Source organism: Phyllostomus discolor, chromosome 12 (genome assembly GCF_004126475.2).
Source record: "Phyllostomus discolor isolate MPI-MPIP mPhyDis1 chromosome 12, mPhyDis1.pri.v3, whole genome shotgun sequence".
Classification (NCBI taxonomy): Eukaryota; Metazoa; Chordata; class Mammalia; order Chiroptera; family Phyllostomidae; genus Phyllostomus; species Phyllostomus discolor.
In genome coordinates, this window is record NC_040914.2 from 42,118,091 (window position 1) to 42,127,308 (window position 9,218).

At 53.9% G+C, this 9,218-nt stretch overlaps 1 protein-coding gene across 1 annotated transcript in view; it reads right to left on the minus strand.

Moving 5' to 3' along the window:
* The window catches only part of RHCG (Rh family C glycoprotein), a 34,291-nt gene extending 33,600 nt beyond the window's left edge, over positions 1 to 691 (minus strand). The window contains exon 1 of the mRNA XM_036013162.1: positions 681 to 691. The gene's annotated coding sequence lies outside the window, so the exon portion shown is untranslated. The remainder of the gene's footprint in view (positions 1 to 680) is intronic.
* Between the last annotated feature and the right edge of the window lie 8,527 nt (positions 692 to 9,218).

Sequence of the window (9,218 nt, forward strand, 5' to 3'; positions counted from 1 at the left end):
GAGGGGGACCTGATCGAGTCATCCCCCGCCACCACACCTGTGGGACCCTCCCCCCACTTCAGGGGCAGCCGCGTGCCCCCCCCCCCCCCAGAGGCCCGGTAGCGTTTGGAGTCCTGCAGACGCAGCTTCAGGTCCTACTTTCTGCCCTTCGCGCGGGAGCGAGGTGCTGAGCCCGTCTGAGGCAGTCTCCCTGCCTGGAAGCTGGTCACAATCCCGGGGTCTTGTAAGGATTCTGAGAAAACACACACACACACACACACACACACACGTGTGCACGGGGCTCAGAGAGTTCCCCGGGTCTGCTCACCGCTCCTGGTGTGAAATAACACAAAACGTGTCTGTTGGCCTCTGCCCAGTTCCTGGCACCGAGCTCCTGGAGCCCCGGAATTTCCTAAGGGCCAAGGGAGCCTGGAGCACCTGGGACTGTGTGGAGGAGACCCGGGGCGGGGGGGGGGGGGGGGGGGGGGGGGCGGCGGGCTTCCTGCACAGGCAGGTCACCAGGACGACTGAGCCATGGTGGGAAGCTGGGAACCTTCACCACCACCCCCATCCTCCATCGGGGGGGAGGGGCTAGAAATATGCCTACGTGAGGAAGCCTCCAGAAAATCCCAGAAGCATGGGGCTCAGTTTCCAGGTTGGCAAACACAGCCACCCCAGGAGGGGGGCACCCCCCAACTCCACGGGGACGGAGCTCCTGTGCTGAGGACCCTCCCACACCTCCCCGGATGCACCTCTTCACCTGGCCGGCTGTTCATCCGTATCTTAACGTGTCCTTTACTAACCTGGTAGAGGTATTTCCCTCAGTTCCGTGAGCCGTGGTGGCCAACAATCCCACCCAAAGGGGAGGACGTCAGGGGCACCCCGATTTGTAGCCGAGTCAGATGTGGGTGACCTGGGACCTACTTGCAGCTGGCACCTGAAGTGGGGGACGGTCAATGAGGTGGCATCTGTCTCCAGGTCGATGGGGGCACAGTTGCCGAAGAGGCTGCAGGACACAGGAGAAGTGCAGGGTGTCGGGGGTGCTGGGGGCGTGCAGTCAGGTGGGCGGGAGGGAGCAACTCGAGAGCCGGACTGGGGTTTGCCACAAAGCTCCTGTCCTCAACCGGAATTGGGCCAGGAGGGCTTGTGGCCACTGAAGGCTGAGTCAGCAGAGCCTACGACCGGGTCCCTGCTACCGAAAACCTTGCGAGTTCTAACCAACTGTGCCACCAGCCAAGGTGCACGTGCATTTTGATGGATGCCCCAGGTCAGAGGTCACAAGACAAATCTTAGGTTCCACCCCGTGATGTGGGAGAATAGTCTGCATGTATATTATGCACATGCATTTTACTGGTAGAAAGGATGTGTAGCGTACAACTTGCAAATGATACTAATACTACAAAATAAAATACTCCTTAGCCCTGGCTGGTGTGGCTCAGTGGACTGAGCCCCAGCCTGCAAACCAAAGGGTCGACAGTTCAATTCCCAGCCAGGGCATATGCCTGGGTTGTGGACCAGGTTCCCCAGTAGGGGGCGCATGAGAGGCAACCACACATTGACGTTTCTCTCCCTCTCTTTCTCCCTCCCTTCCCCTCTGTCTAAAAATAAGTAAATAAAATCTTAAAAATATATATTCTTTATTATAAATTCCACATAGGCAGTTGATCCTCACAAAATACTTGTAATTTTTGCCCCACTCATGTTTCCACAGCCGACCTATGGCTGCAACTCGCCGCAAATGTCCTGTAGTCCAAGGGATTGTAGGTTCAATCCCGGGTCAGGACACGTGTGGTAGGCACCAATTGACATCTCTGTCTCTGTCTCTGTCTCTCTCTGTCTCTCTCTCGGAGCGATGGAAGAGTGTCCTCAGGTGAGGATTAAAGACATTGGGGGGTGAGTGCCTGGCTTCAGCGTTGGGGCCGTAGCGGCAGGGCAGTTTCCGCTCAGCCCAATTTGCTGCCCTGTCCTCTCTGGTTCTCCGCCGGGGCGGGCGGTGGGGGCAGTGTCTTCTCCACTCTGACCCTGCAGTACCGTATCTGTCCTTCAGGTGGAGCTGTCTGCGCCCTGCCAGTGCTTGCTCCAGGCCGTTGCCATCTCGTGAACTCACCTTAGCTTGGTCTTCAGGGGTCACCCAGGCTCGCGGTGGGACTGGGAAAGACTTAGGCAGGGTGTGGCCTCTCCCCCCACCCTGTACTCATCACAGAGAGTGTGACCCTGGGGTGTGGGGGATGGGCCATGGGGAGGACAGGGTGCAGCGGTCATTACAAGGCGCGTGCATTCAGTCTGTCTCATTTAACCCTCGCCGCCGCCGCCCCAGCAGCTGGTGTGAGTCCCTGACGCACAGGTAAGGACACTCATCTGTAGGAGGCCCAGTGAGGCCGTGTGCACGGTCCGAGGAGAGTCCAGCGGTCCTCCCGAGGTGCCAGGCTCCTGTGGCAACTTCCGGGAGTTTGCCAGGGAGCTGAGCGCCCGGAGGGCACCTGGAAAGACCCCCAAAACCTTGGAGGATCGTGACAAAAGCCACCTCGTGTGTTCATAGAAAGCCCAGAGACACATCCTCATCCTCCGGACGTCCTCCGACTGCGGAGCCCGCCACCCCAGGAATTAGGGCACAACTTACCAGCTCACTCCGCACTCTGCGTCTCATCCTCGTGAGTGACCAGGCAGGAGGGAGCGTGGGGACAAGGTTTCAGACACGTCACTCAACCTCCCTGCACCTGGTCTGCATGCCGATTACAGTGTATGGCACTCCCCTCATGGAGCTTTTACGAAATGAGATACTCGTACATGCATCATTCTTTTTTTTTTTTTAGATTTTAATTAATTTATTTTTAGAGAGGGAAGGGAGGGAGAAAGAGAGAGAGAGAGAAACATGAATGTGCTGTTGCTGCGGGCGGTGGCCTGCAACCCAGACTGGGAATACGAACCTGCGATGCTTCGGTTCAAGGCCCGAGCTCAATCCACGGAGCTACGCCAGCCAGGGCTACATGCATCATTCTTAGCGCAGCGCTCAGCTCAGGGCGAGCACCAGCGATGGTAAATACTGACTATTCCTACCTTATCTACGTCACCCACGGCTCTGCCTGCGTTTCCTGCAGGAGGGCTGGCCGCCGGCCTGCCCTCGGATGAGCCTGGAGAGTCAGGCTCCCGGGTCCCAGTCCCAGAGGAGCGCCGGGATGGGGGCGGACCCGGCGAGGTGGGAAGGGGGCGGGGCTGGGTGATTGGGGGGCGTGGAGTCACGTGGCCCGGCCCTCTTTTCTCCTTCCGCTCGGGGTGCGGTCAGGGCCCCTGGGCCTTGGCTGGGATCCGGCATGCGCCTGGGCCTCATCCGCACAATGTTACCAACCGAGTGAGAGAGCATTGTTTGGACAGGGCTGTCACGTAGCGTGTGGCTGAGTGCTTCCGAACACTCCGTGCACTCTTGCCCAATACTCTGACTCTGTCTACGGCCATGGATCCCCCCCACCCCCGCCTCCCCGTGGGCACTGCACTTGGTCTCCGGGAATCTTGAGGATCAAAGAATCATGGGGTCCCGGGACCAGGGTGGTCCTATCCACTGAGCTCTGGGGGCCTCCGGAAGGAATATTCATCAGAGGAGATTTTAATATTCAAAGAGGCCCGAGGGAAAAACCTGCTGGGCTGGCTTAGAAGAAGTTCAGCTGTGATATGTCTGGTCTGATCGCGTGCGACCGACTCTTCCCTTTCGTGGGGTGTAGGCAAGCTCGAATGCCTCCAAGGGCCGGGAAGGCAAACTCGAGAGACGAGCAAGTATAGGGAAGGGCACACGGGGGACAGCAGGGGGACAGAAGGAGCAGCCGCTGCCGAGACAGCGCTCTTTCCAATCGGAAATACGGAGACTGTCGCCACTCGGAAGGTTCCAGAAAAGCCAGGAATCTGCGTGTCTTTACATGAAATCTCCAGATGTTAAAATGTTTGCTCACACATTCTTGTTCTAAAATTTTTTTTATTATGAAAAGTTTCAAACATACAGAAAAACAGTGCTAGTATAAGACACACCCACACCCCAAAATAGTCATCACTCAGATTCGACATTGTGCTGTTTGTCTTCTCCTTAACTGTTTTACAGTAACAGAGTCAAAGAAGCTAATAAACTATTTTCATCTTTATTTATTCATTTTTAAAGATTTTATTTTATTTTCAGAGGGGGAGGAGGGAGAAAGAAAGGGAAACATCAATGTGTGGTTGCCTCTCATGCGCCCCCTCCTGAGGACCTGGCCCACAACCCAGGCATGTGCCCTAACTAGGAATAGAACCTGCAACCCTTTGGTGGGCAGACCTGCAGTCAACCCACTGAGCTACACCAGCCAGGGCAGTTTTCATCTTTAAAAACTTCAGTAGATGTCACGGCAAAACCTGTTTTCCTAAATAGCTACAATACTGCTTGAGAAGATGAACAAATATCTTGTTTTTAATCAAATTCCTTTCACTAACCCCGAAATGACTTCTTCAGATGGACTGTTCAAACTGGAATCCAATCGAGGACCAAGAACTGGATTTGATTGTTGTGTCTTAAGTGTCTTAAACTAGAAGAGGTCCCTGCTGGTCTGTTTTGTGGCATTTCTTGTGGTTTTGCAGCCATCAAGTTGAAGAACTCAGTGTTGACTGTCCCATCCAGATATGTCCGATCACGTCCCATCCCTTCCTCGTGCTGTCTCTTGTTCCTTAACCCCTGCGCATCCTGCCGCCTGGAAGCCAGATCTACAGGCTTGATTCCACTCGGGTTGACATTTGGCAGGAGACACCCAGCCACCGCCGCCTGCAGCCCCTGTCGGAACACGAGGAAACCTGACACGCCTCCTGAGCAAGCCTCAGTTTTGGCTCCTCTGTTTCTTTCTTTTTTTTTTTTTTTTGGAGTAAAATATATGTAACATAAAATTCGCCATGTTGACAATGTCAAAGTGGACTCTTCGGTGGCATTAAGGACGTTGCCATGGTCCCACCACCGGCACTGCCATCCGTCTCCAGAGTTGTTCCCCATCCCATTGCCCGGCTTCATCTTACAAAATGGTTTTCATCCCACCTTACAGATTTTTAAAATAAATAGTTGGGGTCTTTTAAAAATTTTATTTGTTGATTTGTGTGTGTGTGTGTGTGTGTGTGTGTAAGAGAGAGAGAGAGAGAGAGAGCAACATTGATTTGTTGTTCTGATTATTGATGCACTCATTGGTTGATTCTCGTATGTGCCCTGACCGGGGATCGAACCTGCAACCCTGGTGTATGGGGGACAGCACTCCAGCCAACTGAGCTACCTGGCCAGGGCATAACCTTACACTTTTGAAGAATAAATTAAAAGCACTTTCCCAGCCCTCTACTCCCAAACCACTTGGCAGCCCGAGATTCTTGGTGAGATAGAAATGCTTGTAGCTCTGTGAGCCCGTCCAGGCCTCCCTGGCTTAGCTCAGCTCCAGGCTGTGAGACTGCGGGGTTAGTCCCCTAAAGGGGAGGGGCAGGTGAATTCTGAGTGTGTGTGGGGGGGCCTCCAGATTCACTGCAGCTCTGCTCTGGCCATGGCTCCTTCGGGGAGGCTGCAGCGCCCCTCCCAAACTGCCTGGGGTCTCCGCTACTTCCCACCCTTCCACCCACCCAGGACCCCATGGCTTCTCTCAGCCTCTGCAAGTCCCTCGGAATGTAGTGAGGGGACTTGGAGCCCCTTCCCCCAAAGCGAGGCCACCGCCTCCTGGGCAGACAGCAGAGGTGCCGGTCCTAGGGCTGCACTGCCCCAGCCCATCGGCAGAAGCAGTTTCTTTGCGGCATAACTGGCTTCAGCGGAGTTTGATTTTATCAGGAGTTTCAGCCCTGCTCGGCGGCCAGGGCCCCCATTTGCCTTAGCTCTGTCTCTCGACGGGCCACCTCAAGGGCCCTGGGCTGCCTCCTCGGGGAGGCCTTCCCTTGGTCCTGGGCCCCCACACCGGTGAATGGACCCAGTGTTCCGGTCCACGTCCACGGGGCCGAGGCGAGGGCTTCCTGGGCTCTGCGCAGTCCTGATAAGGCAGGCCCAGGCCACGCCTCACTGGCTTCAGCCCCGGCCCGGCTCTCCCAGACAGAAGAGGGAGGGCCAGCTCCTCGGGCTGTGGGGTGGTTCTGGCCCTCAGACGTGAGTCAGGGCCGCCGCTGGTGGGAATGGCGTGGCGCAGGAGCCCGGGAGTAGCGTCCTCAGCCTCAGGCTAGCAGGGGTTGCAGGGATGGTGGGGCAGGGGTGAGGCAAGCACCCCCCAGCCTCATCCCTACACTTTGGTCCCCATGTCTGAACCACAGCGGCCTGCCCCCCACCCCACCCCAGTAAGCAGAGGCACCGCTCCATCAGCTGGGCGATGTCCAGCAATTTACCTCTCAGAGCTGTAAAAATGAGGGTTACGAAACTACACCCAGAAGGGTTTGGGGAACATTAAACATGAGTCTTCCAGACACGCAGGAAGTGTGTGACAGGCTGGATTTTCTTTCTGCTGATTTCTCTGAGACAGCTTCCTGCCCGTCGCTGGGGCTGGGTCTAGGACGCTGGGGAGCTGGCCGTTCCCAGGAGGGCGGAGAGGCCACCCTCGTCCCTTTGCGCCCAGAAATGCTGCCATAGACGGACAGCTTCCCCCCAGGACCACCATGTAACGGTGCAGTGTGGAGACCACTTGGGCAGAACGGACACTTGGGCAAATGGCCGTTGTGGAGGAGGGACAGTGTCCTCGGAAGACCCGCCCCTTTCCCAGAGGCACCAAGGACACATACTCTCAGTGTCAGTAAAAATCTCCCAGCCCTGAGACCTTGAGACTGCTCGTCCAGCTGGAACTGGAGTTCTCCAGATACCTCGGCGGCCTTTTCCAAAGGGGAAGGACATCTTCACGGTGATCGTCCCCCCCCCCCAAACAGGAACCAGAGGCCCAGAGCAGGCGAGAGTTGACTGGCGTGGGAGCCCCACCGCACCCCATGCAGTTCAGTGAGAATCTCTGGGGGTGGGGCCAGCTTGGGGTTGGGGATCATTTCAAGTCTCCAGGAGGTGCCTCTAATGTGGAACTGGGGCCAAGTACTACTGGTCTAGTCCAGCCGCCTCCCGGTGGAGAGAAGAATCCACAGGGAGAAAAACAACCCCAGGAAGGTTAAAGGAAATGCTTAAAGTGACAGAGTACAATGTAAAGTAGCTGCCCCAGGAGGGAAGCTATTTGATTTCAGTATTTATCTCTCAACGATTTTCAACCCTTTTTTTAAAAAATCATCTCCTGGCACACACAAACTGATCACTACAGCTCTGTGGCACGCCAGGAAAGACTGGGTGCACACTCAGGGCCCAGAGGCTCGCTGGGTGTGGGGCTGGCCTGGCCTGGCCTGGCCCTCTGTCGCCCAAGGAGGTCCCTTTGCTCTGGCCCATCACGGGGAGGAGGCTCTGTCCCCACAGCATTTGGGAGGCGCAGCGCTTCAGTGCTCCCTCTTCCTGGCTGGGAGAGGCCCGCTGAGCCTCAATTTCCCCGTCTGTGAAAGGGAGGATGTAACGCCTGCCTTGCAGAACTACTGTGAGGAGTGCACGGAATCACGACTGTCCTACTAGGTGCTGGAAATAAATGTCTTCCCTTTGCTTTATCGGAAAGAGGGGGATTCTCCATCCTTCCTCAAAAGAATGGGACCTGTGTGCTCCAGGTGCAGCCTTGTCAGCCACCCCAAGCATTTTTTTCCCCGTGGGTGGCCCGACTATAATAAGTTCCCAGACGTCAGCTTGTCTCACCCAAATTAAGGACAAGCCGTTCTGGGGAAAGGTTTCATTGCGGAGGCGGGCAGGTAGGCTTGGGAGAGCACTTTAGTGAAGGGTGGCTGCTACTGCCCTCTGGTGGTGACCTATCTGTACCTGCACAAAGTCCTAAAATCCTTCTAGGAAGGAAATGCTTGATAACGTAAACAATTCAATTAAAAAAAAAAATGTATTGCTACTGTGCTAGGTACTAAGGAGACAAAGACTGATAAAACACAGTTCTTGCCTTCTCAGAACTTACAGTTTAGACAATGAAGCAAACTCGTAAAAGTTTACACCGCACCTTTAGGGTGCTGTGCACGAGGGTGCCCCGCCCCCGCCCCGGGCAGGGGGGCGTGATTGGGACAACACACAGAGACCACGTGATTTGATGGGCTTTCTCCAAGCTCCTGGGTCAGAGACTCGATATTGGAAGGAAAGGCAGCCAGGTTTTGCAAGAGAGTTTAAGTTCCTCTCTGCTGTTACAACCTATAGTAGGTACTGCCCCCACCCAGGGTCACAACCTTTTCTGCAATCGAGGATTCTTTTTATTCATTAAGAATAGCTGCTCCCCGCCCCCAAATCACTGTGAAAGTAATATAGAAATACAGAATTTTGGAAAATCAGAAAATGTAAAGTTAAAAAAATGTAAAAATCACCATAATCTAAAATAAGTCATAAAATAAATCATAAAATTTAAAAAAATTTAAAATCACCATAATCTCACCACCCAGAAACAATCGCAGACAAATTTCACGCACAGTATTAGCTTAACAGTTAAGAAATATACATATGGATAGAAAATTTGGAGAAAATGTGTGTGCTGTTTGCAGTCTTTTTTTATTTAATCTAACATTACATATAACAATATTATTTAAAAAGCTACAAGATGTTCCTTCCCCTTGGGTACCACACCTCAATCACTCCCGTTAGAGTTGTTTCCAACTTTTCTCAAATTAAAAAAAATCTATGATGTCCATACCTCTTTTATTTGGATTTGGTTACCTTCTTCAAAGAAACTCCTATAAGTAACTGGGGCAAAGGGAGTGAACTTTTCATTTTTAATAACTTCACTTAACATTACAGAAAATTCAAGTCTTCACATTGGATTCTACTCCATAGAAAGTGTAGGATGGCTCCAACCCAGCTGGATTCAACCCATCTCAAATTCCTTCCTGGTGCTGTTTTCGAGGACATTGTAAACATCTCCTAGAGCGGGTCCCCAAGCTTTTGGGGACCAGGGACCGGCTTTGTGGAAGACAATGTTTCCACTCAACGGGGAACGGTCTCAGGATGATGCAAACGCATTACATTCAAGCTCACATCCTGCTGTGCCTGGGGATCCTGATAAGCCTAGACCGGTACTGGTCCGCGGCCTGGAGGTTGGGGACCCCTGCCCAAGAGGTGTGCGTTCACGCTTGCGCACTGTCGCCCAAACACACCTCTCCTTCCCAGAAGGGAAACTTTCGGACACCGCCCTAGCACCGCCTCTTTAAATTTTAAAACGAAG